At 33.9% G+C, this 10,102-nt stretch overlaps 1 pseudogene; it reads left to right on the top strand.

Annotated features, from left to right (window-relative positions):
• The first annotated feature begins 1,330 nt into the window (after positions 1–1,330).
• LOC114278919 (laccase-7-like) lies at positions 1,331–9,592 on the top strand (annotated as a pseudogene).
• The last annotated feature ends 510 nt before the right edge of the window (positions 9,593–10,102 follow it).

Genomic DNA, 10,102 nt, shown 5'->3' with positions numbered 1-10,102 from the left:
AGGCAACCCTTTTGAGTACGTGATGATATTTTCGCATATCGATATTGGAGCTTACAATTTTATTTATGTATTCATTTATTTATTGAAATAAATATCCAATGTTTTACATTTTCTGTAAGCTTGATATTAATTATATTGTAAACAATTTTTTTTTTGTTTCTTTTTATAGATGCAACCCTTTTGAGTACGTGATGATATCTTCGCATGTCGATATTACAGCTTACAATCTTTTTTATTTATTTATTTTTTGAAATAAATATTAAATGTTTTACATTTTTTAGAAGTTTGAAATTAATTATATTGTAAATGATTTTTTTGTATTTTTTTTTTTGCAGATGCAACCCCTTTTGAGTACGTGATGATATTTTCGCTGATCGATATTGGAGCTTACCGTTGATATTAAAACAAACTATAATACATATGTTTTTTTATTTGTATTATCGATACTTTTGCTTCACTTTAGGTACAAAAATTTAAATTCTTGAATATAAAAAATTATTAGTATTGTTGGAGAATGTTTTATATATTTTTGTAAAGAATATTTGGTTGACAATTGTTACAGGGTACATATTTATGTATGATTTTGTGAATGTGAATGTGGATTTGTGTGGATGTGGATGTATTTTATTTTAGAAAATATTAATAATTTGTACAAAAAATGAATTAATAAACTATATATTGATTTTATAATAATAATTTTATTGCGACAATAATAACCGTCGCTAATGTAATCATCATTTCCTTACATTTTGTTAGCGACAGGTTAACTTGTAGTATATACATATTAGTTCAAATCTTTAGCGATGGTTTAAATTGTTGCAAGTATAGTATTCATTTAATTCTACTTTTTTGCGACGTTCTAGACTGTCGCTAATAATACTTTTTGCGACGTTAAATACCATCGCTAAAAAAGTTTTGGCGATGGTAACCAACATCGTCACTAAAAGTGAAGTTTTTCCCTCCTTTTTTGTGTCAGGTTAAACCGTCACAAAAATAATTGATTAGCCGTCGCCGCAAGAACGCGACGGTTTGTAACCGTCGCAAATACTTTTTGTCACGCCCCCTTCCGCCACCCCTCATTTTCCATCGCTACTCCGTCGCAAAAGACTTTTTGCGACGATATATGGACCTTTTGCGACGTTTGAGACCGTCGCAAAAAGTCTGGTTTTTAGTAGTGACAATAGATTGTTTTATAAAACTTTAAAAATAAAAATAAAAAACCCCACATTCTAAGGAGAAACTACAGCACTTCTCATATAAAAAGAGAGAGAAAGCTTATTCTCATCTTTGTCTTTTTTTGTCTCTTTATCTATTGTTTTGGTTAGGCAATGGCAATGGCTCGTCCTTTGTTCTTGCTAGCTTGTGCTTTTGCTTTTCTAGCTTCTTCATGCTCCTCTGCTGCAGTTGTGGAGCATACTTTTTATGTAATCTATCCCGTCTTACATATTTGCATGTTTTTTCAAACTTGTAATGTTAAATTGGCTACGTATTGATTTCGTTTACGTTGTTTTAGGTGCAAAAATTGACTGTTCAACTATTATGCCACCAACAAGTCATTACTACAGTAAATGGAAGCCTTCCCGGCCCAATAATACAAGTTCACGAGGGCGACACGCTTTTGTTCATGTCTTTAACAAGTCTCCCTATAATCTTACCATTCACTAGTAATATAGCTTTTTACAAATTAGACAAAGTGTGATAGTATTTTGTTATTTTATCGCGACAGAGTAAGATAGTTAATGAAGCTTTACACCAAATAATTTATATCTAGATTTTTTTCATTATCACCCACCCCTTTGAAGATGTACCTTGACTTTTCATTTATTGGATGCTATTTGTTCTCCGATAATTTTGTCAGAGTCTTTTATAAAATTATTTTTCTAGTCCCAACAACATCGACAACTGGAACATATATTATTTTATCAAAGTTAATTGTAATATTATATATTCTAATCTTTGTTATTACTAGAGTTGAAAACATGCCAAACCGAGTTTTTGAGCGTTCAAACTTGTTTATTAAGAATTAGTCAAACTCAAGTTCAAGTCGAGCTTAAATAATCAACCTTGAGCTTGGCTCATCAAATATTTAATAAACTCGAGCTTGCTCGATTACATAAACGAGTTGAGTTCGAGCTGAAGTTTAAGCTTGACCAAAAAAAAAAAACTTAAATTAATTTACTTATTAAGATAAAAAAAATATATAAAAAATTATGAGCAAAATATACAAGAATACTTATATTAAAATAAATTGCATCAATCAAATATGTAAATTTACACAATTACCAAACATAAATAGAAAAAAAAATAGATTATTGAAAATTTATTTGATATATTATTAAAAATAAATATTAATTTAATTATTTTTATTATGGTCACAAGCCTTATCAAGTTGAATTGAGCTTAAGCCTACTCAAATTTGGCTCGATTAACAAATAAGCATAAAAATCAAGCTCGAATTCGTTCATTTAGTAAATGAGCCAACCTTGAGTTGTTCGTTTACAGCCCTAATTATTAGCAACTGCATGGATTTGTGTTATTATTACCATAATTATTGTTACAACTATCGTTATCGATGCTTAAAGTAGTATCCTCATATATGTATGCAGGCATGGGATTTTCCAGCTACTTAGTGGTTGGGCAGATGGACCTGGATATGCAACTCAATGTCCAATACTTCCTGGAAATAGCTACACTTATCTATTCACCATCACTGGCCAAGAAGGAACACTTTGGTGGCATGCACATGTCCAGTGGCTCTGTGCAACTATTCACGGAGCATTAATCATCCGCCCAAGAGTTGGTCATTCGTACCCATTCCCAAATCCGCAAAAAGAATTTCCAATTCTTTTAGGTACATACCAACCCCTTTGTCGACTCGACTTGAAATTTTCTCATGCTTCATTATTGAGAATATAATATGAATAATAAAATCATCTCTCTAACAACTTAAATTTTTAAATATACTGGTGGTCAACAATTTAATATACTATCAGAGCAAGGAATAGAACATAGATTCAAAGATATCATTTACTTGATAATTAAAATACTTGAATGTGTCTAGCCAATTTATGGAGGAGAATTCTGCCACACATGAAGGTAAGTATTGAGAATATAATATTAAGAGGAAATATCATTTCGCCTCCAAAACTTTTACACATTTTCAATTTGACCCTCATATTTCGATTAATATCAGTTTTACACTCAAACTTTAGAAATTTTGATCAATTTGGCCCTTACCCTCACATTTCGTCTACAATTAAGGAATGTGCTGACGTGGTACCAAAATTTATTTGAAATTTTATTTTACCCCCAAACAAACCTTAAAAATCAATTTGCCCTCCAAACTATACCTTAAAAATTAATTTACCCCCCCATATTAGCACATTCCAATTCAATTGTACATGGAATGTGACGGCAAGGCCAGATTTATCAAAATTTTAAAAGTTTGGGTGTAAAATTGATACTAATCGAAGTCTGAGGGTCAAATTGAAAAATGAGTGAAAGTTTAGGAGACGAAATGATATTTTCTCTAATATTAATAATAAAGTTGTCCCTGTTCAAACCTCATCGTCTATGTCACATATAAAATATTTGCACGTGTTTTACCTGCTAATAGATAATATAATTTACATTATGAAGTTGCCCCCTATTCGAACCTTACTGTTTACTTGACAATTAAAATACTTGCACGTGTTTGGTCTGCTAATGAAGGAGAACCTCGTCTATTTGGTAATTGTAATACTTTCACATGTTTGGCTTGTTTATGAAGAAAAACCCGATCATACATGGAGGGACATGTTGAAAATATAATATAAATAATAAAATTACAACAATGTTAAATTTACACAATTTCTTCTTCCTTCCCAAAAAAAAAAAAAAAATATCTCTCGAATGAGCTGACGAGATAGAATGTATGAAAGGAGAGTTATGAGGGAATATTCAAGTGTGGGTCAACTTTTCAAATTTTACTTGCTATGTCATTCGGGGAGATTTGAGAGAGAAATTGTGTGGAAGAATCATTTTTCATTTCTCTCTCTCTCTCTCTATATGTTTAAATATTTAAATAGGAAAATGACATAAAAATTTACTTTTTAGATTCATTTTCTAAACTCAATGATGTATTAAGAAGATGATTGGTGGATAATTACATAATATTTAATTATCAACTAATCCATTTCTTGACACATTACTGGGTCTAGAAAGTAAATCTAACTTTTATACCTGAATAACAATGCTCTTTTAAAGAATACCAAAAAAAAAAAAAAAAAAAAAAAAACAATGCTCTTTTAAATAAGTTAAATAATTAATTATTTAATAGTCATAATTAATACATTCATGACGATAGTTGACAATTTAACAGGTAACATGACCAAAGGTGGCCAATATAATAACGGGAAATGTTTGGTAGCTCTAAAAAGAGTCCCCCTAATCCCCCTAATTTCCAATTTTGGAAACTGTTTTCTTTTTTTTTTTTTTTTTTTAAACCTGAAATGGAATTTCGGGGGATTCGGGCTCCCCCAATTCAGGGGATGAATCACGGCCCTATAATAAACTTGTTACATGAGAATTAAAATTCCATTACCTAGTTTTTTAAGAAAACAAGTAAGATGCTTTTTTATTTTAAAAATTCTTAATAGTAATGCACAGTTGGACTATTGCTAGTCATTAGAATTTCAAATATTTTTCTAATCCTCCAAAAGTCAATCCAACTAAATATTGGCTCGTTTGATAGAGCTTATTTCTAACTTATTAAAATTTTTAACTTAATTTAAGCTATTTTGATGTGTTTGGTTCAGCTTAACAATACAGCTTATAGCTTTTTGTAAGTCAAAAATCAACTTATTCTTTAAGTGGGGGAGGAGAAGCTTAATTTATAAGTAAAAAATCAGCTTATGTTCACAGTTATAAGTTATAAGCTGTTAGGCTATAAATTATAATCACTTTCCCACAGCTCTACCAAACGGAACCATTAACTACAAAAGCTTTACTCGTACCACAAAATTACATATTTTATATACATTAGTATTTTATTCTTTTCTTTTGTACAACCAATCTTGTTTGATTTATTCCTCTTTTCTGAAAATTTATTGGTTTTTTTTTCATTGAATATTTTAATTGTTTAAGAAAATTTTTAGTTGTTAGATATACCTAATATAAATACACTTACAAATTATAATATTTGTAAAAAAAATCTTTACAAATTTCTCTAAATACCAAAAATATCAACGAAAACACAAAAATTCAATACATTTTCGTATTCTTGTATATTTATTGATTTTTTTAAATATTGTTTTACAAATATTTTATTTTTTAAATATATTTAGGTTATGTGTATTTAAAAAGTAAAATATTCGTTAAAATATTTTTAAAAATTCACTATAAATAAAAGAATTTTTACTAGTGAATGTAAAATATGTAATCTTGAGGTTCGAAACTTTTGGAATTAATATTTGGCTGGTTTGACTTCTAGAAGATTAAGGAAAACACATCTGTTGGTACTTGGTTTCTTTTTTATATTTTAAGAGCTGTGTACTCTTCTCTTTACATTAAAGAAAGAAAGAAAAAAAAAAAAACAATCGTAATTTATAGAAGACTAGAAAAATATATATTTGACATAAATTCACATCTCAAATGAGAAACACTCATTGTTAGTTGTGGGGATATAATTTTTTAATGACAACACGTGGCTGGGGTGTCACCGAAGTGCCAGCCGAGGTGCCACGTGTCCTAATCATGACGTTGAGGTTATCTCGGTTAGGCCGAGGTTATCTGCAAAGACACCGGAATCCAGAATAAGCGGATAAAGGACAAGAGTCCTAGAATGAGAGAGGATTTCAATTTGGGTAAAGATAAGACTCTTAGAGAGTTTATCCCAATCCTACTGAAAGTCTAAGATTAGCAGTAATCCTAAGTCCATTGAAGCTAGGCTTCTATTGGGACTAGGTTTGTGTTGGCTATAAAAGAGAGGCACCCTCATGGGTCTAAGGTATGCTTTTTATCCTCTGAATAGTGAGTTAAGCACTTTTGCTATCTTTGAGAGATAACTGACTGGATCGTCGAAATGCCCCCAGGTGGATGAACCACTGCCGGAATCTCTTCTTTTTGTGACAGGTCATTCGGGCTTAATCTATTCTGCTAGTGTTCTCCAGTTGAGTGCTTGATTAGCAGTGTGGTCGGAAATTGACACATACAATTTGGCACCGTCTGTGGGAAAGAAAAGAAAATAGATGGCCAACGATGGACAGAAAGAGAAGGTTGGGGACGACACCCCTACTGAGAGTGGGAAACATATTGACCTTGACGTCGAAAAAGACAACTGCAACGAAGAGACTCATGATAAGAATCACGGAGGAAAGGACATCGGCTAGGAGGGCGACGTACCGAAGAAATCGGACCGGAGCGGGTATTATAACGAGGACGACCTCCAGGTAAGGAAAGATAGATGCTTGCGGAGGGACAACGAGATGAAGGGAATGACGGACAAATTGGCAGAGCTGCAAATGGTCGTCAATTTCATGATGCAGAACAACGTCATGTAGTCATCGTTCCTTTACAAGATACATCGATTCCAGCGGCCAAGAAAGATGCCCAGAAAGGGGGGTAGAAAACGGTTCCTGCAGTCCCTCAGCATGGCAGGACCAAGGGACATTCTCACCGGCCTTCGCAGGAGGTTGGGCATGGAGAATCCCAGAAGACACGTCGAACAAAAGAAACCTGCACCAAAGAACATCGGGATGTTCAGGGGAAGGAACTCTGTTTTAACATGACTAGTGAAGGGAGGTCCAAAAGGACTCACAATGACACTAAGGTCATGTTTGTTTGGGTGGACATGAGATTGGGATTGGACTATAGTCCAATAAAATTATTAATCCGATGTTTGGTTAAACAATTAAATTACGGACTAATTATTTTAAACTTGACTATTACTTAAGATAGGATACATAATCCAACGGATTCGTAATCTTAGGACTATTAGTCATGGGAATGCTAATCCAGTCCGCCCAAACAAACATGACCTAAAAGTAGTGAATCAAAAGGGCTGGAGAATGATGTTTAGGAGTTGGAATTTACAAACTATGGTTGGTTTAACACTTGTAGAAATTTTAAAAATTTACAAGTTGAAATTAAACCAAGGTCATGTTTAACACTTGTTGAAATTTTAAGAAAAATTTACAAGCTGAAGTTGAACCGGGGTTATGATTAAAAGAAGGAATGATATTGGTTCCATCACTTTAGGATGCCAAGATAATAGAACCTAGGGGACAGCTGTGGGGACATAATTTTTGAATGACAACACGTGGCCGAGGTGTCACCGAAGTGCCAGCAGAGGTGCCACGTGTCTTGGTCATGACGCCGAGGTCATCTTAGTTAGGCCGAGGTTATCTGCAAAGATACTGAAATCTGGGATAAGCGGATAAGGGACAAGAGTACTAGAATGAGAGAGGATTTCAGTTTGGGTAAAGATAAGACTCTTAGAGAGTTTATCCTAATCTTACTGAGAGTCCAAGATTAGCAGTAATTCTAAGTCTATTGAAACTAGACTTTTATTAGGACTAGGTTTGTGTTGGCTATAAAAGAAAGGCACTCTCATAGGTCTAAGGTATGCTTTTTACGCTCTGAATAGTGAGTTAAATACTTTTGCTATCTTTGAGAGATAACTGACTTGATCATCGGAGTGCCCCCGGGTGAATGAACCACCGCTAGAATCTCTTCTTTTTGTGACAGGTCATTCGGGCTTAATCTATTCTGCCAGTATTCTCCAACTGAGTGCTTAATTGGCAGTGTGGTCAGAAATTGACACACATTGTTGCAGGAGAGCATGGCTAGATTATTCAAGAGCAAACACTAGTCCTACCCATTAAATTATGATTGCAGGAGAGTGGTGGAATGCTAATATTATTGATGTTGAGAATGAAGGACTTGCAAGTGGTGGTGCGCCCAACATTTCTAATGCTTTCGCCATAAACAGCCGGCCTGGCGATTTATATCCATGCTCTTCAAATAGTGAGTAATAAGTAAAAAGTAACACTCCATGCTCCAACTGTGCATGTTGAGTTTCTAAGTTAGTTGGCTATATGTCGAGTCTCAGTTTTTACTTAACCAATCCCTAACTTTTAACTTATGGTGATTTTTCTATTATTAGGAACATACAAGATCGAGGTGGTAAAAGGGAAAACATATCTCTTGCGCATCATCAACGCTGCACTCAATAACCAGTTCTTTTTCAAGATAGCAAACCACAACAAGACTGTTGTTGCCGTTGATACTAGTTATACTATTCTAATAGTCACTGATATCGTTGTTGTTTCACCCAACCAAACCACCGACATTCTCTTTACCGCCGATCAACCACCAGCCTCTTACTACATGGCGGCACATGCCCATGCTAGCGCAGTAAGTTCACCATTTGACAATACAACCACCACCGGGATCATCATCTATGAGGATGCCACTCCATCAACCCCACAGATGCCAGTTCTACCGGCTTTCAATGACACATCAACGGCCCATAAGTTTTCTAGCAATCTAACTGGGCTTGTGAATGGGCTTCACTGGACCCCAGTCCCACTCGAAATCGATGAACAGATGTTTGTGACAGTAGGCTTGGGCTTGGTAGCATGTGGAGAGACTGCGAATGCCACTTGTGCAGGCCCGTTCGTCCAACGATTAGGTGCAAGCATGAACAATGCATCCTTTCAATTCCCTACCAAGTTATCGAGGTTGCAAGCCTTCTTCAACAATGTTGATGGGATCTACACTACTGACTTTCCAAGTCAACCACCATTGGTGTTTGACTATACAAATTCCAATAACAACTTCAACACGTCCGTTATAATGACAACAAAGTCAACCAAAGTGAAAAAAGTCAAGTTCAATTCGACTATTCAGATTGTGATGCAGAACACAGCCTTGGTTGGTATAAAGAACCACCCTATTCACTTGCATGGATTCAACTTCTATGTGCTGGCTCAAGGGTTTGGAAACTATGACCCAATAAACGATTCCAAAAAGTTCAACCTCATCAATCCGCAAATACGTAACACTATTGGTGTGCCAGTCGGCGGTTGGGCTGTCATCAAATTTCAGGCAAACAATCCAAATAAATGATGTTCTATCATGATTCTATCATCTTAATATGGTAGCTTAATTACTGACCAATTCTCCTTTTTAACACACTTTTCAAGGTCAGGATGCTCAATATTTTTCACAAAATTTGTGGATACAATTTTAACAATATTCATGTAGAAATTTAATTTTATATATAATGTACATGTATATTGTATAAGCAATTAATTAATTTTTTTTGGAAAATTTGGTGGATATAGGTGTATGGTTGATGCATTGTCACTTGGATGTGCACTTGCCATGGGGATTGGCGACGGCATTTGTTGTTGAGAATGGTCCAACACCATCAACTACATTACCTCCACCTCCTCTAGATCTACCCCACTGTTAAGAGTTGTTCTACAATGTTTTCTAATACTCTTGTTTTTGTTTTTATTTTTATGATTGCTTTCATTTTCACTATATTTTTTATTTTCATGCTTTCGTCCATTATAACAAATTTCCAATAAAGGTAGCCAAGGATTTATTCTTTCAACTTTGTATTAAGTTTGTGTTCTTTGGAGTGAAATAATATCACGAGTGCTTAAAATCTTCATAGTTCTTAACAAGTGAAGTTACTCAATAACCTCTTCAAACCAAAAAGGAAAAAAAAAACAAATTTTGATTTTTTTTTTTTTTTTTTTTTTTTTTTAAGAACTGGTTCCAAATGAGGCCTTACTTTTCTAGATTGGCATCTAATTGAGATACCTTGATAGATAAGTGAACAATTATCCATCCAATATTGAGTAACTTTCTCCATTACCCAAGAAATTTGGTTGCATTCGAAAAGATGAGGAATAAATTATTTTCTCCTTTTTGAGCTCTTACTCAAACTCTGAAAGTCTATCTTATTATGAAGAAAAGAGTATCCACAAAAAAATATAAATGAGCATTTCTTGCAAACTATACTCAAAGAACATCTAGTATGCCACCATATATATGAAATCGAGATAGTTGGAGAGTTGACAAAACCGTATGCTTTTCGTCACAAAATCAA

This window comes from Camellia sinensis, chromosome 3, assembly GCF_055761805.1.
Source record: "Camellia sinensis isolate YWXY chromosome 3, ASM5576180v1, whole genome shotgun sequence".
NCBI lineage: Eukaryota > Viridiplantae > Streptophyta > Magnoliopsida > Ericales > Theaceae > Camellia > Camellia sinensis.
The sequence above is the reverse complement of the archived record's forward strand: the minus strand, read 5'-3'. Positions and strand labels throughout refer to the sequence as shown.